We start from the raw sequence: 24,762 nt of genomic DNA, 5'->3' as shown, positions 1-24,762 counted from the left end.
ATTCAATATTCATTAAAGAAACCTGAAAAATGTATTGCGGTTTCCACAAACATATTAAGCATAGAATAAATTATATTTATATAAAGAATAAATTATATTTTACAATATATTCAAGTAGACACTTACTTTTTAATTTTACTAAAATTATTTTACAATATTACTATTTTATAAAATAATATTTTAATAATGTATAATACTATAAATTAATATAATGTAGTATTATTGAGATACTATTAAATTTCATTTTATTTAAGTTTTCATTTTAATTTGTAAAGTTTGCAGTATGTGCATATAGTTTTTATTGAATTTTATTTACATTTAGTTACGTTAGTACATTGAGTTATAGTAAGTGAAAAATATTGCAAGAAATAAAATATATATATATATATATATATATATATATATATAAACTGTATTCTCACATGAGATTCAAAATTTTTATAAATGTGTTAGGAAGACATACATAAACTACTATGAAAACATATTTACCTATAATTAATATATATATATATATATATATATATATATATATATATATATATATATATATATATATATATATATATATATATATATATATATATATATATATATATATATAAAATAAATAAATATATATATATATATATATATATGTATATATATATATATAAAATAAATAAATATATATATATATATATATATATATAATATATATATATATAATAAATAAATAAATAAATAAATAAATAAATAAATATATATATATATATATATATATATATATATATATAACTTTTTTTTTTTTACATCCTTTGGCTCAACAAGTAAGGCCAAAGAAAGTATCTAATCCTTTTAGAAGACAATGATATGAGTGTGCGACACTCCAATCGCTCAGATCTCTTTTTTTGCAACAATGTGAGATTCTAGATGTTCTTAGTCAAAGCAGTGAGAAAAACAAAAAAGCCACCAAGGCCACATCCAGAAGAATGTGTCTAACACTGTAACCATGGCCAGACTGCTGCAGCTGTGCAAAAAAGAAAAAAAAAAAACATTCAGCACAATTCATCAGGTACCACTTTTCACCACCAATCAGGCCTTTTCAGGTCCTAATCAGTTCAGTATTAAGGCTCTTTAATTGTCCATCATGTTCACATAAACGTAAATAAATGGACTTTTGAGGTGCTCAGTGAGCACACTGGAACATCGATTCATGCCAGCTGCAAGCACTGCCGATATAATTGCAATAATCCTCCAATGCCTGACCTGAAAATATAATATTCAAAAAGGATTTTTCAATACTCTCATGGACAGACTATTTTATGAGGTAAGCTGAACAAGAAAAACACTGCAGTGAATTGTTGTATAGGTCTAAATCTTTCATGTTAGGCTAGAGGAATTTAATTTTTTCCACTGTGACCTGGAAGGTCAGTGTATGAAAAGAGGGCATGAGTGCTGGACCAAGAAAACAGTTCATGGAATTTGATTACGGAATATAATAAAGGTTTCTCACTTTTTTTATCGAGCCAAGAATGTGCCATTTCTCCAATAGACCACATCAGGGTTTCAAGCAGGACTTGTTTTTGCAGTGACAGGTTAGTGACAGTTTAACAACTTTGATTCAAGTTTCAATTACCTTACAAAGAAGTACATTTAATATTGCTTACTATATTTTGGTGCAATACACCAAAAGGTGGTGATAAATTACTGTATTTGTGAATCGTTCATTCAAATGATTTGTTCACAAACACTGATTCATTCAGGAAGAAACACTGATTTTATGTGTGCATCATTGAATCACTCATTTAAATCATTTTGAATGAGTGACTGACAAACAAGTTGACTTTACAAGAGTGTGACTGAAACAATTATGTAAATGATTTGTTCAAAACCACTGATATATTTAAGTTGAAATGAGTCACTGACAGAGAGTGTCACTCTTTCAAATGATTCATTCAAAACATCTCTTTAAATTATATATTTATAATTTAAACTAAGACAGCATATTGTAAATAAGACAAAAGGGAAGCAACCCCACAAAGCGGCAGTATGTAAGTGAACCCACAGCAATCAAACATCTCTGCCCTTTAATGACTTTTTACTCAGCCACATTGTTCTTTGTTAGCAAAGGGGAAAAGCCAAGTATCATGAGGCGTTGATTCAAAAGGCCTTTGTGGAGTCTAATTGATTAAGGACCACTTAGCAGTGCCCGTAAGACCCTCAGTTATTCACATTATCTGTTATTGACTGCTCTCAAGAGCTTTACCACACCACTCTAATTGCCTTGAAGAGACAGTCAATTTCTTTAACTGCTAAGAAAGAAGAAAAACACAAACAATGCATACATCTCATCTCTCTTGTCTTCCCATGGTTTCTCGTGTTCTCTTTCTGAGATTTGTGAAAGTGACGTGACATACACCCAAGCATGGTGACCCATACTCAGAATTCATGCTCTGCATTCAACCCATCAAAAGTGCACACACACACCGTGAACACACACCCGGAGCAGTGGGCAGCCATTTATGCGGCGGTGCCTGGGGAGCAGTTTGGGGTTCGGTGCACCTCAGTCGTGGTATTGAAGGAGGTAAAAAGTAATGTACATTCACACCCCCCACCTACAATTCCTGCTGGCCTGAGACTCAAACTCACAACCTTTTGGATTATAAATCCTTCTCTCTAACCATTAGGCCACGACTTCCCCTTGTTCATGCAGTCATGGTGGCCGCTGGGGAGAGACGTGTATCAGACAGACAGAGACATTCATGAAGCATCTCCCTGAAACATATGAATTACATACAATCCATTTCTGCATTAAATTCCCAGCCAAAAAATAAACTACTCTAACAATTCCCATTTTGCTTCACAACTTACAGTCAACAAACTTATTACCATTATAATTCACCACTAACTTTTGATTATTTGCTAAGTTTCATGAGCCATCTATTGTCGAATTGAAATGACCATAAAAATGTTTATTTAAAAATACTTGTAATTCATCCCAATTACAAAAGAGTTAGCTTGTTAGGTTTGCACCGGTTATTGTTGATCTTTTTTATTAGACTTTGATAAAAAAATTTTTTAAAAGCCTGCCACTTGCAGTGGCGATAAATGAGTTTGCGTGCTGTTGCCACTACTGACAGAGGGAATTTGCATAGCATATTCATTCTCTGATGCAGACATTTTTGACAGGGCTATTTGTGTACCTTTCACATTAAGGCTCATACATATAATTACTTATTTGTGCAGCCTGACGCCTTGTTATTTACTGCACAGACTACAGGGAAAGTACTTTCCATTGGAGAGCGACAGAAAAAGAAATTGGCCAAAGTTTGCAGTTTTCTCGTCTTTCTCCTTTCTCTCGCTTTTAGTAGTGGAATTGAATGTTTAGAAGATCTTCAGAGAGAAAAGTCCTGTCAATGTTCTTTTCCTTTCCGTCACACAGTATAAATCAAGACAAACGTGGACATAAGGTTTCTGCAGGAATGGAAAGATCTTCAGCATCCCGGGTGCCAAGAGAAGGATTAACATGTCAACATAATACATGCACCAGGTCAGTGAGACCCATGTTCACAACAAAGGAGCGTGCTGCTCACAAACACGGCAAACACCTTTGCACACACACCTGAATACAAACTCATCTATCCACAATTGGTCTCTGTCTCGTCGCCAGTGGTTTTCCAAATTACACTGCAGTAAATTCGTAATGAGCAACATTTTTCTAAGTGAAGCACATCACCACACATCACACTTTTTCTGAATTTCGAGATGTGTTTGTAAGAGCTCAGGATAATTAGGTCATGCCAGGGCAGGTGGAATATTTTGTTACAGATCTTAACATGCAACTCACCGCTGCACGGCCAATTAAGAGCAGAGACTAATTATATGTAGGTAATGAGTTAGTGGGGGTGAAACTCAAAGCTGTGAAGTTTGAGAGCGTGATTGTGTGTGCAAATGTGTATTTGTTGTGTTTCGAGGGGCGCGAGAGAAAACGCTTCTTTGATGTTCATGCATAACGATTCTTTAAAAAAGCACCCTGTGTCCCTTATTAGGGAGTCCAGAGCATAAGAAAGCAGTCATAACACAAGCTATGAGAAACTGCAGACTAGGGTTCTTGGACTCGCTTTGCATTGCTATAATTTTTACGCGGTGTTTCTCTGGCAAGTTCCTACACGCAGTCGCCACATATATACAGACTCTCTCAGTCCACTCCACATCCAGCCACAAAACATTACATAAGTCTTAATCACCAGTGAGGAGAGCGGCAAGACTCAACCTGGTATGTTTGGCCCACGCATTCAAACATGTCTAGAAAACCAAACTAATTGCATTTTCAACTGACAGCTGCAAATGTCAAAACACGTGTGGACATTCCACTTAAACCTTTTGAGCTCTAAATAAGGAACTTGGCCAGTGGCAGACAAAACAAATGACAATGCATTCTTAACGTGAAGCATCGGACAAACTGTCGACCAGATTTGAGTTAATAAAGAGAGTTTTGACATTGCAACCAAACGACAGTTAATCTCTACAGTTAAACATGCTAAGTTAGAACAAATATGCAAAAGGATTCAACATTGAAGATCAAAATTATGATTTTCATGCAATGCAATAAGTGCAAAGAAATACCCTTAGTTAATCAAAAGTAGCATGTTGCATGCATATGCTCACTCTTTTTCTGCTTTGTTTTAAATAACATTGCATTGTAAGCATGAAGTATTAGATCTGACAGGATAACATTTTTATTTTTTTGAACGAGATCTGACTGACAGAAGAAAGATTTGTGAAAAGAATTCCACCAAATATGAAAGACAAAATGTAAAAGTTTAACAAGTTGCCACTGAAATAAAAAAAAAAAAACTCATATCGATGAAGCACTAATCTGAATATTGAGGCTGTCATGATTTTATGTCTTTGGTGGTTATAGCTCCGCTTGGCAACACAACCCGAGTCAATAACACACTGGCAGCCATTGAAAAAACACACTAGAGCCAAAAATGGTAAATTAGGATCAAACAGTGCCAAACAGGCTCTACAACAATGTGAAGGTCAGAGTTATGACTGCCATGCAACCTGTAAAAAACAACGGCAATACAACAAATATGAAAAAACATGCTGAAGCGATCAATAGTTGTGCTTTGTAATGGAGAAAGGGTGATTGATTGTGCATTATTATGCTTCTTCGACTCTTTCTTTAACAGATACCTCCCTTTGTCATGGTTATTATCCCCTGCCCATCCTATCTGTACGCTAAACTTAGCTCCAGAAGGCGGGAAATATCGATTATGAGAGTATCATGGCCTCAGCATTAGACTTTCATGAAGACTGATTGGTTTGTTCCCGTCCCTTACTGGGCTCAGAATTTTCCACAACACATTTTTTTGCAGTTATAATTATTAGACAGCATCACACTGTGGTAGGGAATTTGTCATCTTCTATTTCCCATTTCTGTCCGCACTACAACTTGAGAACACAGTATGACCGGCCTATCAAGACACACACCGTATTCCTTCCTCCTATCCATCTGTCTGTCCATCCGTCCTGTCTAAGATTTCATCGAGTGTCTTCTCTACATCTCACACTCTTCCCTCCATCTCCGGTTTCTCAGTATGTGTCAGTCAATCTTTATCTCTGCCAGTACCGCCCCAGCTCCTTCTTGACACCAGTCAGATGCCAGGCTGAAACATGGATTTTGTTTTCAGTACAACACACACACAGCAAAAGTGAATTTTTGAAATGATGAGTCTTCAGACTCTCCAGTCCAATGTAAATTCATGTCTTAGTTTATTTGACATTTATTTTCAGGATTTACGTTTTATGGAACATTAAATCATCACTAAACTTATTTCTATATTTTTGTATGACAATGTTGCAGTACTGAATTTCCCTCTCTATTGCGGCCTGTGACCTAAAGATAAAATTCCAAGTTACTTGCATAATTGTTTTTTCAAATAAAGGTGCTTTACATGATGTTTTTTGTTCCAACTGAGCTTCCAGTTGGATTACCATCGGATTATTAGGTTGCATGTAATGTGTCTTATGAGACCCGGTGAGCTCAAAGCAGATGCTCCTTCCCTCTGAAACTTCATCTGCTCGTGTGAAACTTTAGAGAATTGAGTGCACACTATTTGATCTCATATTACATAATATTTGTTTTGTTTTATTTTTGTACTGTTGATTATTTTCTCATACAAATTTAGTGAGAAGGCACTGCCTTACTCATTCCTTGGAGAAAATGCCACACACACACACATCTTTCAAGCTCTGCTCGTCCCACTGCGCACCCTAGAGCTCAAAGCTGAGGTACCGCAAAACAATACACAAGTCCCAGAGGACCGCGAAACAAAACCAAACCCCTGATGCGGTGATGCCTGGTCCTGCGTCTTCCCAGATTTACCCATTAAAGGCATTTAAAGAGGAAATCAAGCCAGAACACAGAGAATGTGAGGATGCAGGAGAGGACATGGAAATGCAAATGTACCCTAAAAGTCAATGAAAATAAAACTATATGCATGCAAAAAAATTAAAAATACTCCTGGTCTTACGCATGAGTGATCAGTGCATGTGTATATCATAAAAAAAAACTCCCTGAATCAGTCAGAGTTGATGCATATACCAAGTAACATTACTTTTAGTTAAGCCTTAAAATGAATCACATCTTGTGTACTTACATTACATATACACATAAATATAGACATATGCATAGGCATAGATGTATACATGTAGACTTATGCATAGAATACACATACTATATACATATTACATATACATACACATACACATGTGCATTTACATATACAGAGGAGGGTACAAAACAGAATTCTATAAGAAAACATGGGTAAATAGGTTCAGATGTGATTCATTTTGGCCTGGATAGCTGTGGAAGATGCTCAGCTGTAAACAAGGCAAACAGTGGCTTTATGTTCTTTACACAGAGCCACAGTGTTTCTTATGATTGTCATGTGGAGTGAACTTGATTACAGGGACCATCTCCTCTTGATTGTGGGAGAGGAACACAGAATCTGTGATTAAAAAACTCCAAAGATTCAGACATAAAGGGACTTAATACAAGTTTGGCGCCACAGACACAGGTGTGAACTATTTTCAGTCATACTCATATTTGTGAATGGCACAAGTATATTTTTAATATCAGAGGGTATGTTTACATGAAATGTGTGTGGCCTCTGAAGTATTCGGTGTTCGAGGTTTGAATTATAGTCGTGGAGTCAAAATTAGGTCCTAAAGCAGTCATAAAGTACAGGGTCGGTGCTTTCTAACAGCCAAGCAAACTAACCAGCCCTGGAGAAAAAGGTTAGATATGTGGGTCAGTGTTTGGCTTCATGGAGAGGAGTGGAGAAAAGTGCTACTGGAGCAGTTTGAATCTATTACAAATGTATTTTACTATTGAAATTCATGCTAAATAAATATAGAGTCGAGATCAAATGGTTTTCTAAGCTGATGTGAAATGATATTCCCTGAATAAGTGGAAATTTACTTGTGGGTATTTGGTATTAAAAGGAATAATCCACCAAAAAAATGAACATTTTGTCATCATTTACGTACCCTAATGATGTTCCAAAGCCATTTGACTTCACTTCAGCCATTTACCACAGAGACAAACCCTTCACATGCACAAAATGTCTTTAACAGAAACATATTTCAGCACTTCACACAATACATGTGAAGTAGAGCAATCTAAATGTGAAAACCCCATGTAAAAGAGATGGCAAGGATGAAAGGGAAAGGAGAGAATAGGAGTGAAAGAAAGGCATCGGTGTGAAGGTAAGGCAGAGATTTTGGACAGGCTGTGCAGAGAGCAACCCAGCGGACCTGGACAGAATTCACACAGAACAAAAGAGCTTAGAAAGCCACACACAGGCACCTTACATACACCCACATGGCCACGTTCAGCACTGATTACACCATTGTACCAAATTCATTAGCGTCAATCATTCTTCCGGCCCTCCACTGGGACTATTGTTGCACCTGTAGACTCCTAATTACGCACCGGAAGACCAGCGGAGCTACAGCTACCTCCACAGCTGAGAATTTAGAGCGGCAGCATACAGAAAAGATGCAACGATCAAGTCAATTCATTTCTGGTAATTACCGTGACCGCCTGAGATCCAGAATCGCCGTTGGACGGCAGAATTGCAAGGCAACTGGAGCATCACAATCACACACAGTCCACAGATGATGCTACTCGAATTTCCATAGCTGCTAATTATCCCACTGACTTAGACTTAAAATCTTTTTTTTTCAAAGCCATTGCCAAAATTCCAACATTTCCAAACAGAAGAAGAGGGGAAAGATGGATACTGGTAGTCAGAAGAGAGGAAGGTGTCAAAATTAATGACTTTCATGTATGTATCCAATGCTTAAGGCAAGGCAAGTTTATTTATATTGCACATTTCATAGACAAAAGGTGCTCATAGATTCAAAGTGCTTTATATAAAATTCAATTAAATATCCATAAGAAATAAAATATAGAAGATACAAATTATTTAAAAAATATTTAAATGAATAAAAAAAATGATACAAAATATTGGGGGGGGGGGGTCAAAATGTATATAATTTCTATAAAGCATTCAGAGTATGTCAATAAAACCATGTGGAAAGTTGTGTAATGGAGCAGTATTGTCACCTTACTCTCCTCAATGAAAATGCACATATGTCATCAAAGATTATGAAAAGCGTCTCTGGTTATTAGTCATGGGTTGATTCGCAGAGAATATGCATTTTGATCAAAGAGTGCACTGCAACATTGAGCTGCAATGTGATACTGAGTAACTCAACAGCAGCTCAGACGGTCTGAGGTCCTCTGGTCAGTGGGTTTAAAGCCTTAAACTGGCTTGGTGAAAGGTAAATTCCCAGTATAACACAGACACGGATCTCCTCATCTCCATAAATACCCATTACCCTACAATTTTTACATTCTTCCATTGCCCTGGGACCAAAACTCTGCGTTTAGTCACAAAGCACTGGTGGAAAAATCATGTCAAATTCATCAAATATGTTATATAATGAGAAAAAAATGATAGAGGGGGTTAGAAAACAGACTTAATTGAGTTATTTCTGCATTGGGACATTTCTCCATACATGAGGCTTACATAATGTGACATACATGCGTAACTAACCCGAGCTCCCCGCGGTGCTTTCTGAATGCACTGCTGGAGGCATTCAACCTCCTCAGGCAGGAGCCGCTTTCAGCCTCCACCAGTGACCCGCGGCACGCAAGGGACACCAGACACGATTCTGACATGCACGTGTCCATCTTTACATTCCTTTACATTCAGCAATCTTACATACACCAGCATTCAAAAGTATAGGGTCAGTATGTTTTTTTAAGAAATAATATGAGTCATGGATTAAATTGATCAAGAGTGATAGGAAAGACATTTTTATGGTTAAAAACGATTTGCATTTCAAATAAATGGTGTTATTTTGAACTTTCCGTTCATCAAAAAAAAAAACTGTTTCCCAAGCAATATTAATCAACATTGATAAAAACATGAAATGTTTCCTGAGCAGCAAATTAGGCATATTTTCGAATTATTTCTGAATGATCACGTGACACTGAAGCCTGGAGTAATGATGCTGAAAATTCAGCTTTGCATCACAGGAATAAATTATATTTTAACATACATGGAAAAAAAGAAAAAGTTTTTGGAAAGGGCAATAATATTTCAGAATATTCCTGTTTTTTACTGTGTTTATTATTGAATAAATGCCACCTTGGTGAGCATAAGAGATTCCATTCACCAATCCCAAACTTTTAAATGGCACTGCATCAGTGAATACAGACTGCTTGCACTTTTTCTATTTGAAAAACTAAATTATGCATTCAGTAAGATGGTAGCACTTTGATTAACCAGTCAGTTTCAAAGCTTAACAGATGTGTGGTTCACATTTGAAGGTATATGAATCAAAATCAATGAACTGTGGCAGTCAAATGGGCCGCAAGTTCAAATTTGAAATTTTTTATCCTGTCCCACATCACTCTCCCTCTCTCTCTCTTTATGACATTTTAATGCAACTATTTGAACATGCACTCCATTCAACAAGAAATTAAAATGGTCCAATTAAAATGTTCAATTTTGAATGAATATATATATATTTACTCAAAAACATTTTTGCATTCACAAAAATGGGTTGCAAACAGACTTCATTAATGCTATTAATTAAACTGATATCATTGCACATAATCATTGGGATTTTTTATCTTCTCCTTAGGTGTTAAGGTGCCATTAGAGCATGTAACGATCCAATACAAATCACTCACCCTCAAGGACGATAATTCTGCCTGACACAGCCTTCTGGAGGTTAGGCGCGGTGTATCTTGGCAGACTTCAGCTGCGATTTACACCAGCAGATGTGTGTGGTGATGTGTTTTCTGCTGATGCACTGCAGCTGCGACATAGCTGGGCCTTTTGTACAGCCAGCGGCACCTGCTGCTGTAAGCTATATATGTGTGTGGACTTCAGAGAGACTATTGACTTGACCCACAGGTCAGTCCGAGCAGCCAGCTGATTTCAGGAGCTGGTGCCAGGACTTGTCTTGGGAGGTTGTGGATTGAGTTGAATCTAGAAAAGTATTTGGACAAGTTAGACTTACAAATGTCTAAATGTCACTGCGTTAGATAACAAAATGTCAAATCAAATGGCATTTTCGAAAGATAAAACAGCAAAAGCAGACATTTTAAGCTAGTCAAGGGGAGAGGACTACACTTTTTATCCAATCAAAACCACTTTCTGTCTGTCAATCATTTTGCAAATGAGGTTTTGCTGATGTCATTGGATGGTGGGTTTTGGAAGGAGTGGGAGGCGGCCTAATTCTGATGGTAAAACAGATGAACACTGTTACAGTGCATTTAACGTTTGGTTATAAGCATTTGTAATTTACCATTTACTAAAAACAGATGTCCTCGGGTATGACATTAAATACTATTGCTTATATTTCCTGCATGATCTGAAATTATTTTGTATGCTAGGGTGTTTTAAGGTTGAACTTGAGGGAAACTGAGTTTAAATATCCACTAAAAATCACCAAAACACCAGTTGATTAGAAGTCATTAAGCGCCAAAAAAAAACCTTGCTGGATTTGAGCACAAATGCTACTTGGTTTGATGTTTAGATATCTAATGCAATGACACGGATACATTTTTTAATAGTGTTAAGGAGGAGCTGAAGCAATAAAGCGAAGAATGTTGGCTTTGAGTTGCCTTTTTAGATGAAAGAATAATGGGAGTGAGCCAGAGAGACGGCGAAAACAGATAAATCCAAGCTGAGAGAGTGATAGTTGCCATGTTAGCTCAAACAGAAACTCACACATGCACAAAGCCAACACGTCAGCGCTAGTGTGAATCACTGTACAAATAAACTGCTCAATCTGTTCAGTGCATGAGGCTGAAGGTCACAGAGGGAAAAAAGCTGCTTCTGATACAAAACAAACAAGCAAACAATTGAAAACTCCATCAGTAGCTAAAAAACGCTATTAGTGTTCATAAATACAGACAAAAGTTGTCCTTTACCCAAGGATATATATAAAAAAATAGCAGCCAAGACAGACAAAAACAGACCTTCAGACTTACCATTCCTCCTCACTAAACCAAACGTCTATTCAAGAGTTTCAATACCTTACTATAACGTTTGATGTTTGCACCATTAACACTGTTTGACTTCAAAACACAATAGCATACTTTCAAAATCTCAAGCGACCAAAGCGTTTATCTGCAGGGGATACACCTCAAACCGCAGTGCTAATCTTATTGAAAACATTGGAGGCACGAAAGGTAGAACGATTGAGGGATTGTAAATGAAACGGCGTCGAACAAAAGGAGGAAAATATTCAATTAAGAGCCACTAATTATTTGCAAATCTTTCTCTTGTCCCCTCAGACCACATGTGGGCCCCTAAATAAGGTTATAGGCCTGGTTTAAGTATCGCTTTCAGACGTTCTTTGTACTCGTTTCTTCCCACCTTTCCTATTTAAATTGCTCGGTCTCTTGTAGCTCTCTTTAATTCAGTGTTGTTTTATAAGATTTCATGGAAGATTGTCCATTATTCTAATTGCAAATCCGCTTAAGTCGCCCAAGGTGGTCGCAGACAAACAGGCCTGCCGTTGGTTTTTAACAAAGATTGTGTTAATGAAGTGACTAAAATGATGACAGTGGAGTCACTCATAAAGCTGTGCATATATCAGACAATGGATGACGCGTTTATCTGAAGCGGAATCTCGTGGTGGAGCTCCAGGGCTGCAGACTTGGCTTCAATGACCGGGCAAAAATCCAGCCGAAAGTCAGAGTTACACAACAGCACGCTGGCTAATAGCTGATTCCAGTTCACTGGGAGCAGACTTGACTGACATCCCACAATCCTGTAGGTTTACTGGCCTGAAAAAGCATGTGTTTGAAATCAAGCAATAGCTTTTACACTCAAGGCCATATGGTGGAAATTAAGGCCGTAGATCAACTCATCGCTCCATTCGCCTGAGCCTTGCTACGTTCTACCTCCGCCAATCGCTTGATTTTATACTCCCTTTAAAAAAAATTAAAAATCATATTAATGATAATTCCTCTCAAGGACTTGCCAACAAACTTTTTGATTGATGGGTTGTTGTGAATGGAAATCAAGATATTGAGAACACAGGTTTGGAATTGTACTATTAACAGTTCTGGGTCAGGATGCATCAGAAGTTGGGATGTAAAATTCACACTTCAGCTGGTTAGTAAACAGCTAGTATGTCTTTAATTTTACCTCTACTGACCCAATAAGCATCCTTTAAATCTGCATACAGAAGTACTTTGGTTAGCAATGTATTTTATGCATGTTAAAACCTTCTCTTTTGTTTTTACAGATACAATGATACAGCAAAGGTGATACATAACCATTTAAAAGAAAAAAATGTATTTTTAAATAATAAATGTTAAGGAACTATCAAATATGAATGGTTTACTGGTGCAACACACAAATTATTAGTGCATAAATTATTACTCAGTGCCAATTTGCACCCAAACCAACTGTAACTGCACAGAACATGTTGTATTTATTTATTTATTGAAAATGCTAAAATTGAATGATTTTCATTTTGTTAAAAAACTCTTGAACATCTGAAAACTTAAATGCTCAAGAATCTATACTGCATTGGCCAAAGAAATGTCCAGAATGCTTCACTGGATATATATATATATATATATAAAATTCTGATTCAGAATCGGTTTTCAGTTCCCAACCTAATGGTAGAAACTTTTGAGTTATAATTGGTTGTTGAGACACTGAGACAAAAATGTGCACATTGCCTTTTATGATACTGCCTTTTTCTTTGCCTAATGTTCCATGTTCCAGAACAATATTAGCCAGGCAGTAAGTAGAATATGATCTGAAGCAAGACACAGATCACTCCTGACCTTGTCTGTGATCATTTCCCTGAGGAAAACAGGCAGTCGTTGACCTCTAGTAAGGAATGTACTCAGTGGCACATGATACAATCTACTGTAGATTGCATTTCAAGGACTTGATAAATGGGTGTGTCACTGCAGTGGACAAACATGTGGTCAATATACACCAACAGAACACAGAGCTTGCTTGATATTCATGACACCACAACACACTTTTAGCGCTCATTGATGGGTCTTCAACATCCTGGAGGGGAAACAAGCATGCTAAATGTGTCCCCATGATTTGATTCTCCACTAACGGAAAATAAACCAGTTGTCACCCCAGAGAGGCAATTAACTCTCAGTGCTGCATGTATTCCAGAGGTTGCATTTCTTACATGCTGAACAATGTAGACGCTAAATTGTTAGGATTAGCAGATTAGCAGAAATTCTCTCATAAACTATTATAATCAGACACGTTCCTGTAGTAGCCACTTCCTGATAGTGACTGGTACATTTGATAGGCAGGTATTAATGAGGAGTGGGTGTAATAAAATTGCTGCATTTGCTTCTTATGCATTGAATGGCTAAAGTTAGCATGCCGCCATTTATGTTGTCAGGTTGGCAATTAGCCACCATGCTAAACTTATCAAAAGTTTAAGGGTTGTTACAGTACTCAAACGGATGACTATTTCACATTAACAGCAGGATATCTATCTGTAGGATATCTGTATCAGAATAATATCTAAATACAAGCTGTTAACCACCTTACTAACACAATAACAAGGCCGAATGACTATATTTAGCTCTCGGTCTCAGGCAAGCTGCAATATTTTACAAGACCTTAAACATGCCCTTGAAGGGTTAAGGGTCACAAACTAATATATGAAGCACATTTTAGCATCCAGCTAAGTGGAACAAGCAGATGCTGGATTTGCCCTGGGGAAGCAGCTTTGGCTTTGTGTTTTAGAGCGAGTCCTTATGTAAGTAATGCATCTTCCTCAGCAGGTACTTTTTTAGGAATTTGGAGAAAACATAAGGCAAGTGCAATGTACTTTTTGGAGTTGTTAGGCACTTCACCAACAATGGCATATGTTTACTACTGTAGCTGTGTAACAAACTAGAGAAGGAGAAGATACTGTTTCATTGTGTTATTGAAATATTTGTCCCTTTGGATTTTCAGACTAACTTTACACACACAGAATGGTGATGACACAGGTGCAGGCAACAGATGCAAAGAACGTGAGCTGCTCTCCAAAGGCAATTAATTTAGAGACAGCAATGAGAAATGTATTGTGGTATAATAAATGTGACCGGGAGCATGCAGAAATGTTAATGTTATGCCATTAATAATGGTGTACTTACAGATTTTCAAATTAAATTTACCCCAGACAGCCTTTTCTGGCAAACTGGTTTCATACAACTGCTTGAATCAATTGCTAACATCTAGTATGATAACTATAATGATATTGATTGTTTTAATAATCATTCTAAATTTATGAGCACAGGGAACTCCACTCCACAATTGTAATGAATACAACACAGAGAACAATATAGTTGGAATCACAGCTGAGATATTTTCAGCTGATGAATGATAAAAAAAAAATAAAAAAAATAAAAAAACTGACAGCCAATCAGAATAAACCTGACTGTAAAGAGCTTGAGCATTTAAAGTGGCTATTTTTTATTATTTGTAATTACTTTTTAAATGCATGGTATTACTCTTATTGTGAACGATTCATCCAATTTTTTTTATAAAAAAAAGTCAAAAACTCTTCAGGTGAAACTTCTGACCTCTCTCTAGTAACATATGCTGGACTTCTTCAATCATTTTGTCAGCTTAAACCCCACCTCTTTTCCTACAATCCACTACAAACTTGCTTCCAGATTTGCCTCCATCCAATCAACAACCAACGGATAGAACTAAATCACCGACTTACAAGGACCCATTTCACTCTGAAGCACGGCACAATATGGAAGAAAATATCTCTTGATACTTCCTTTACATTGTACCTTTAAGAGGTTATGGAACCAAGTGATAACAACTGGTTGCACCTTACGAAAATGAATATTCTAAAGGAGGATTTTCACAGATATGCCATGGAAAAACCATTTTGGCTCCCCAAAGAACCTTTCAGTAAACAGTTCTTAAAAGAGCCTTTTTTTCTTAGCGTGGAGAACATATTAAGAATCTAAAGAACTTCTTTTCACTATAAAAGAACCTTTTGTGGAATGGAAAGATTCCATGGATGTTAAAGGTTTATTGCAACCATCGATCCCAATAAAGAACCTTTATTTTTTTGAGTGTTTCATGCCTAGTGCGCACCCGAGTTAGTGCGACCCATAGTTTCTCAACTCATGTGTAAAAGACATGAATTCAAAAACGGACCATTTGTACTCCACATATACAAGTCTGGGATTGCTTTGCGAGGATCACTAGAATCATTTCAGTTGAGTTTAAAATTCAACAAACAATTCTGATTTCCATTTTCCCAGATCTGTCTCAACAACAGTTTCTAATCAACAACCCCCCTGCTGCTGTTGTTTATCAGGATACAGCTGAATTACAGATCATCCGCGTTTCCCCCAAACTAAACCCCCCTCAGAATCAATAATCAGCATCCCGACAAACACGAGCAATTCACATGAGAAAACACTTGAGCGGCATCTCTCATGCCATAAATCATCTTTTGTTGCATGTTCTTGTCTATCTGCCACCGTTATTTATAATTTAACCCTGTGGCTGTGCTGTGAGGATCGGCAAAAAAACAAAACAAAAATCATGTAAACGTCGCAAGGATAACAGACAGCCATATCTCTCACACGCACGTTGAGGATGGTCAGGGTGTTCTCAGACATATAGCTCCATTTCTGTCTGTCAGCAGATGGCAGAGCTCCAACCCCAACCACAGATAAAGATGGCAGTAAGAGGTCTGATATTCTTCTCCGTCTTAGGGAACAAAGATCCCTAGAGGGTCTACAAGTCAGTCTTGGAGAAAGTGAGCGGCCCTTGTGCATGCAACACTTCTGTTAACATGCATCCTGAGGGAATACTACTGTCTGTATCATTACAGCTTCATGCAGCAATCTCACTGTCTTTCCTAGCAACCCATACATTAGTGGCTTGGAGCAGGTGTTTGCTCCTGCCAGGTATACATGGGTTCACAGTCACCAGTCATTTACCTGACAGCAGTCAAGTCCGCAATGCATTCCTTTACCACAAATTGGTGGCTAGTTGTTCAGCCTGTTGCGAACTGACACCGCTAAACTACAAGATTCATAAAACATCTTCAGTGCCAAAAATGCTTTTGCAGAATGGAAGCAAAATGACTTTTTTCCAGATATACATGTATGTGTGTGTGTGTGTGTGTATATATTAATATTATATTAATATATTATATTAATATATATATTAATATAACTTAATATTTGTTTGGAACCTATGATACTTTTTTCAGGATTCTTTGTATAAAAAGAATGAATAAATGTTTCTTAGCGGTGGTTAGTTTTACGACTCGGTGGTTAGTTTTACGACTTGTTAGGAGACGACACCGCAAGATTCATCAAGTCTTCACTGCCAAAAATGCATTTCTCAAATGGAAGCCAAAGGACTCCTACTTTACTTCAGTTTTAAGAGCTGTTGGTATTCCTCAAGCTTCTTCAATTTACCTTGTTTGTTGGTAACATCTGACAGTCTGCGTTGAAAACAAGGCTGTTGCTTGCCTTCTGACAGCCAATGAATTACTCTACCTTCTGACAGGCGTCAGGGCTGACAAACGTGCTGTTCATTTCGTGAACTGAGAGATTATAGACCATCCGAGAGATATGGTGCTGTCAGGATACACCTGCAAATTCATAACCTTGAGGCTCTTCGGAATGGATTCAGGCGATCTTTGGTCATAATAAATGAATGCACACGTGCAGCTTCTTCATGCTGCCGGGTCCGTTTATGATCAAGGTGGAAAATTTAATCAGGTTGAATTTCATCGATCTTGTAAATGTGCAGATGCTTGTATGCATTAGTGCACTTTGTAACGTGCAAATGGCCAAAATCATATTGTTTATACAAGGCAACCAAACCAACCATTCATCTTCAGGGGTAATATAGATATGTCCGGTTATTTAAATCACTGATTTGCTTTATGGAAGAATTCCTGTTTTGTTATGAACAGGCCAGGCCATCACTGAATCATCAATAAAATGACTTTAGCTGGAATAATGACTCCGTTATTATCTTCTTATAAACAAACTATTTTCCTGTTTAACACTGTAAAGCTGTTTTGACACGGTATTCTATAAAGCGCTATATAAATAAAGGTGACCACTATTTTATATACAGTAGCTACAACCACATGCCATCCGTTTTTAACACACAGCTATGCAATTCACAGCCTCTTGAGACTTAAAATTCAATCAGCACTAACTACAATCTGACATTGAATTGCATCTTTAAACCCTTGACAGCATACAGGTATGGCTTAACCAGAGCCTAGAATTAACCAATTAGCAAATCTTAACAGACCCTACATTTACACCTCAAGCACAAATTAACCCATCTATCAAATTTTACACACATGAGAAGAAACTCAAATTCGTTTACACCTTTCAATTGACTCCAACTCCGTGATAAATGGAGATGGGCCTCTTGCAGATAGAAATCATTACATTCACTTGCCATCTTCTCGCTGTTTTCAATATTCATGTCAATATTCCATATCCCGTGTAGTTATTCATTTACATGGAAATGAGCTGGGGTAAGTGTCATGACATTATGTGGATGAACGCCGCAATCCCCCCGACTGCAGCAGGCCAAAGCCAAAGCTCAGACGCACTGGAAATATCACAAACATTCTCAGATGCACTAGACATACAAAACACGACAGGTGCACTGTGGGCTGGTGTGTGCCAGCTTTATTTATGAATACAATTTGACCAAAATGTGCTAGCTATAAATAAACAAATAGTTGCAAATTCGGTGCTGATATTTTTCCATATAACACAAATGTTTATTTTGCATTTATATTATATATATATATATATTGCAATCCTGAGAAAAAAGTCAGAATTAGTTTATACCTCACAATTCTAAGTTTAAATCTCACAATTCGGAGTTGAAAATCTAGCAATTCTGTGTATATATATTTTGAAATTCTGAGTTTAAATCTCACAATTCTGAGTTTAAATCTCGCAATTCTGAGTTTAAATCTCGCAATTCTGAGTTTAAATCTCGCAATTCTGAGTTTAAATCTCACAATTCTGAGTTTAAATCTCGCAATTCTGAGTTTAAATCTCGCAATTCTGAGTTTAAATCTCGCAATTCTGAGTTTAAATCTCGCAATTCTGAGTTTAAATCTCGCAATTCTGTTTATATATTTTGAAATTCTGAGTTTAAATCTTCAATTCTAAGTTTAAATCTCACAATTCTGAGTTTAAATCTCACAATTCTGTGTATATATTTTGAAATTCTGAGTTTATATCTCACAATTCTGAGTTTAAATTTCGCAATTCTGAGTTTAAATCTCGCAATTCTGAGTTTAAATCTCACAATTCTGTGTATATATTTTGAAATTCTGAGTTTATATCTCACAATTCTGAGTTTAAATCTCGCAATTCTGAGTTTAAATCTCACAATTCTGTGTATATATTTTGAAATTCTGAGTTTATATCTCACAATTCTGAGTTTAAATCTCACAATTCTGAGTTTAAATCTCACAATTCTGAGTTTAAATCTTCAATTCTGAGTTTAAATCTTCAATTCTGAGTTTAAATCTCACAATTGTGTGTATATATTTTGAAATTCTGAGTTTATATCTTGCAATTCTGAGTTTAAATCTTCAATTCTGAGTTTAAATCTCGCAATTCTGTGTATATATATCTTGAAATTCTGAGTTTATTTAGCAAACTCAGAATTGTGAGATTCTAAATCAAATTTACATTTTTTATTTAACAAAAACAGGATTCCATACTATATGCAGTCATGTAATAAGTTTGTGTAAGGAATAGACTGAAATGCAAGTGGTTATTAACTGATAATCCTCATATCTACTGAATATAAATTTTTAATCACAATGAGTATATTTCAATGAATACATTTTGGCCATATGTGTTCTTAATACAAAGCTATTAAATGGCTTCAATATAAAATATTATTGATGCCAATTCTTTTTTTTTCTCTCTCTCTCTCTCTTTTTAGGAATTATAAAATAAAGATGCATTCTTGCTTTCCACATTTTGGATTTTTAACCCATGTAAACATAAACGTCTTTCAACATTCAAAACATCTCAATGCTCTTTCAGCATCTGACACCATGTGCACCACATTGTTAAGACGCCACGTTAAAAATAATTAGACCCCTCAACTCTATTCCGCTGTGTCTAGATGTTTTCTAACACAAGTACGAATCCTTAAGATGTGAATTGCAGGTGCTTTTTTAATTCTTTTTTGGAGCTTGACAGCAGTATTGTTTTTGTTAACTAATAGTACAACTATTAAAAATAGTGTTTCTGTTCATTTAAATAAAGCTGAAATAAAGTAAAATATAAGATTAAAAACTAACTTAAAAGAAAAAAAAACTTTAACTTGAACAAACAAGCAAAAAAAATTAAAGCTAAATGACTAAAGCACAAATCAAAGTTACTGAAACATACTTCAAAATTTTTATAAACACTATAATAGTATAGGTACAGTATAAATAATACCAAAAGAACACTGCTTGACAGTCGTGATCACTATAAAGTTATGTGTAAAAGGACTGCATGAAGATTCTTCAAACATTTATCCTCTGAGTTCCACTGGAAAAAAAATATTAGATTGGGAACAACAGGAAATAATGACAGAATGTTATTTTTTCAGTGAACTACTCTTTTCATAATTACAGATTGCTTTGATAAGAAGGGCTTGTCAAGGAATCAAGCAAATAATGACTTCATATGTTAGTCATGAAATAAAGGTTCACGATGCTTTTGATACGCCATTTATGACATTTTTCTAACTGCAGCTTGAAACAAGTGAGTCATTGGTGATAAGGTGCTAAAATATGCACTCTTTCATATGACTTTAGTGATTTTTCAAGGATTGTATCTGTTGTGGTCAGGCGTGGACTGTAGTTACAAGCTGTTTTATAACTCAGGCCTAGATTTAGCCCAGAGGCAAGAGAAAGGATGAAAGAGAGAGAATAAGAGAAAGATACAGGCACTGGGAATACAGAGGGCTTTGTGCCAAAACCTAGTGTCCTGCCTTGCTATCTACTAACTAAAGCAACATACTAACTGAAATAAAACGTCAAAACTGACAAAACTGGAAAACAACTCTACAACCTAGAAAGCTCATTTCAAGACAGGACAGGCGTACACCTGACTAAAAGGCTGTTGCAATAGGAAGGAACTGGCCATATTCGAACACTGTGTACTAAACTCACGTGCATACATGCACACACAGTGCAACAGGACATCTGTCCTCCTCCACCTGTCTTCAACTAGGTCACCCTGAAGCCAGCCATTGCATCTCATAGGTGTTTAATGAACAGCCTAAAATAGCTGACACTCACACACAAGACCCCTGCCCACATTGCACGAGTAACTACTAGCTGAAAGCTCTCAATAAAACATCCAGCTCTGCAGAGCTGTAATGTTGGACTGCGTTCAAAAGTGCATGCTATGCTACCATTTCAAGTTCAAGCATGAGGAGCAGCCACCGGAACATCAGTGTGATGCTTTAAACATTGTTTGCAATGTTCTTGTCCATGCAAAACCCAAAGTCTCTATGATATTTTAGTTTCTACTGAATTAGAATTTATTTTTTATTTGTAGCACAAATAAAATAAAAAGTTTAAGCTAACAAAAATATGTTCTCAGAACGTTTTATTAAGTTATGAAAACAACATTCAAAAACATCAAAAAACATTAAATGAACGTCCAACTAAAACACTTCAGAAATAAAACACGAAATGTTTCTGAGAATGTTGGCAAAGACCAGATAACTTTATACAAATGTCATATTAACATATGACTGTTAGTTCAGAACTTTGAGAGAACCTTGCTAGAACGTTATGAGAACATTATGAGTTAGCTGGGGGAAGTACTAAAATCACTAAAACTAAAAATGTATTAACTGTATATTAAAACTATTAGTATATTAAATACTAAAATAGCAATAGCACTCCTATTGCACACACTATGAATGAATTATAACACTTTGACAAGGTTTCATTCTCCTTGTTTCCACTAACAAGTAGTCTAAATGAATAAATAAACTCCCACCCTCTCGCACAGCATATCTTGAGAGTGAAATATCTACCCTCTACAATTTCACACACCATTTAGCTGATGAATCATGGCTGATGAATGGGGCTAGAAATAAAACAACTGCCCACTAGCTGGGCACCACATACGAGGGGCTGTAATTTCACAGATGCATGAAAACAACTTGCTGCCAGTCTGCATTGTTTGGACACAGTAGAGTCTGCCTACACTTCCTGAGTACAATGAATTCCACACATGAACTTCTGGCTTTGGTCCCATGCCAGTCATCTTGTGACCACAAAGACGGAGATGCCATTAAGAAAATGATTTTTTTCCACAGTATTTGCAGTATGGAAATCATCTTTTGTCTTTGACACCGTGAAGCTTCTGGGTGGAATGCGGATCTAATTCTTTCCCGGCTAAACTGGTTTACACAACATACTGAGCACTATTACACCATTTGCAGTGTAAGTATGCATTTTAATATTGTCACATGCACAATAGATGATAATAAAGCTCTACATACCTTGATTTCCAAGAAGATGATGAAATGTGTGGAAACTGTCGTCCTTCACACTGGTCCTACTTTCCAGGAGTCGTGGGAAAGGTAAAGGTGCATGCTTATATTTTAGGTATACAACTCAATAGAGCACACTATGATCCCACATTATACCGAAATATACCATACTATACTATTTTGCACTACATTCACAATATTATAGTGATTCTACACAATATCACACTCAGTGAAGTCTATTACACTATTGCACATTACTGTACCACATTTTCATATCACATTACATATCTAACAGTTGTTACATGAGAATGCAAGAAAACAATCTGTCAGTTTCGGAATCAGATGAACCTGTCAAATCGATCAGGTGCTGATGGCGCTCAGGTGAAATGATGCGCGTGTCACAATCGCGAGCTGTTAATGCTCTTTTTGTCTGAACTTGCACCTGCGAAACATGTTGCCACAAACTCACATAACTGGAATAGGTTTCTCTGTTCAATGTCTGACCGGTCTTGCTTGCAAACACGCGCCGGTTTTGTTGACATTATGCAAAAATGGCACTGGATAAAACACACGAGCGCGTAATGCGTGGAACGAAATGAGAAAAGACGCACCTTGACGCACACCGCCACTAGTGAGATACAGATAGCAGAAATCAAAGCGCACTTTTCTCACTCGATTACACTTGAAAATATACAGTGGCATCATTCATGAGTTTCAAAATCCACAAAGATTAAGGTCCAGAAGTGCAGACCAACCTGTAGCGTGAGCAGATTGCTGTCAGCTCCACGGAAACAGTGCAGACTACAAGCAGCTGATGCGCGGCATGAGTTCATAAGACAGCACGAGCGACACACTGATATTTATACACACCTCCATTCCCGATTTCCACTGTTTACAACCCCGGTGCGAAGCCGCGCCCACAGCGCGACGATTGGTCGGATGAATCCGATGACACGCCTACTTTAATCTGATTGGCTCGACGGATCCCCGTGCGGTTCAAGAACTCAATGTACAATATCCAACTAAACACTGCACATGCGTTCGACAAGCTTCTGACTGTAGATGAGATGATTAATCATTAGGGAGTATGTAAAAGGTCATGCCCCAAAAAATAAACAACACACTGCAAACTGCACTTATGACTGCGTCATGATGAGACTTCAGTTCTATTCTGCTCACATTTCAGTAGATGCTTATATTTTATTCAAAACACCAACAACAAAGGTGCTTATATTCAATTTACTTTTTGTGTTGATTTAGAAGATGCTTTTAGTCAAAGTGACTTGCAAATGAGAAAGTCATTCTTGTCACTGATGGAAAGATGCGCTTGTAGTTTTGTCTACATCTGTGAAAAGCAGCACTGGTATGAATCCTAATGATTATGAATTTATGACCCGGTAGAGAGGGAGAGGGAGTTGACTCATACTGTATAACAGTTATCAGTTTTAATCCATAGAGGTCGCTATCATCATTGTTCCAAGAGACAAAACTTCATAAAGTGGCATCCTGTTGTGATTCATATTGACTTGAGAATCCAAACCAAATTTCCAAATAAACAGGTTCTCCTAAATGACTCATGAAGCTGCATTTAGCTTTCTTCCTTACACACTGAAAACTGCTTTGAGAAGCATGCTGAACATAATTATGATCACTTCCTGAAAAGAAATGTGCATATTTTTTTAGAGGGGTTTTGATCTATTTAAACAACAGATGGACGGATGGAGGTTGTTTTATATCTCCGATAGTAGTCGAGATCTGGTTACTATACAGAGAATACCAAATACAATGAACAGCATGCATATAAAAAGTCCTTCTCAGCAAAAGATTTAAACATTAACATGACTACCAATTTACATGTCAGCTATGATATTATGGAAGAAGAATATATTGCAATTGAAAAAATAAATGTGAAAGAATAAATTAAAATATCTATTTATTATATATTATATCCTTTTATATTTATTAGTATTAAAACCAAAATTGAAAAATAAATTTATATATATATATATATATATATACACACACATACAGTACAGACCAAAAGTTTGGAAACATTACTATTTTTAATGTTTTTGAAAGAAGTTTCTTCTGCTCATCAAGCCTGCATTTATTTGATCAAAAATACAGAAAAAAGAGTAATATTGTGTGATATATTATTACAATTTAAAATAATAGTTTTCTATTTGAATATACTTTAAAAAAAAGAATGTATTCCTGTGATGCAAAGCTGAATTTTCAGCATCATTCCTCCAGCCTTCAGTGTCACATGTAACATCCAGTCGATCACATGTTAATTTAGAAATCATTCTAATATTCTGATTTATTATGAGTGTTGGAAACAGTTCTGCTGTCTAATATATTTGATGAATAAAATGTTAAACAGAACTGCATTTATTCAAAATAAAAAAAAAATCTAATAATATATATTCTAATAATATATTTTCTTTACTAAGTATACAAGAGAAGGCAATGATTCTTTTTCAACCAAAACTGCCAATATTTCCAATGGTCCTGCAGTTGCTTTTGTAAATTCAGGAAAGTTGTGATGTGGCCACATTTAATTTCACAGAGGACTGATGGTATCAGCTCCATGAATGATGCATTAATATTTGCAGACATCTAAAATAAATCTCTCTGTGGATTTAAATTTCAC

The 24,762-nt window shown here is 36.3% G+C and overlaps 1 protein-coding gene across 1 annotated transcript in view; it reads right to left on the bottom strand.

The window, feature by feature from the left end:
• The window catches only part of LOC132101384 (cell migration-inducing and hyaluronan-binding protein-like), a 108,713-nt gene extending 85,710 nt beyond the window's left edge, over positions 1-23,003 (bottom strand). Inside the window, exon 1 of the mRNA XM_059506312.1 lies at positions 22,865-23,003. The gene's annotated coding sequence lies outside the window, so the exon portion shown is untranslated. The remainder of the gene's footprint in view (positions 1-22,864) is intronic.
• Between the last annotated feature and the right edge of the window lie 1,759 nt (positions 23,004-24,762).

This window comes from Carassius carassius, chromosome 2 (assembly GCF_963082965.1).
Source record: "Carassius carassius chromosome 2, fCarCar2.1, whole genome shotgun sequence".
Classification (NCBI taxonomy): domain Eukaryota; kingdom Metazoa; phylum Chordata; class Actinopteri; order Cypriniformes; family Cyprinidae; genus Carassius; species Carassius carassius.
The sequence above is the reverse complement of the archived record's forward strand: the minus strand, read 5'-3'. Positions and strand labels throughout refer to the sequence as shown.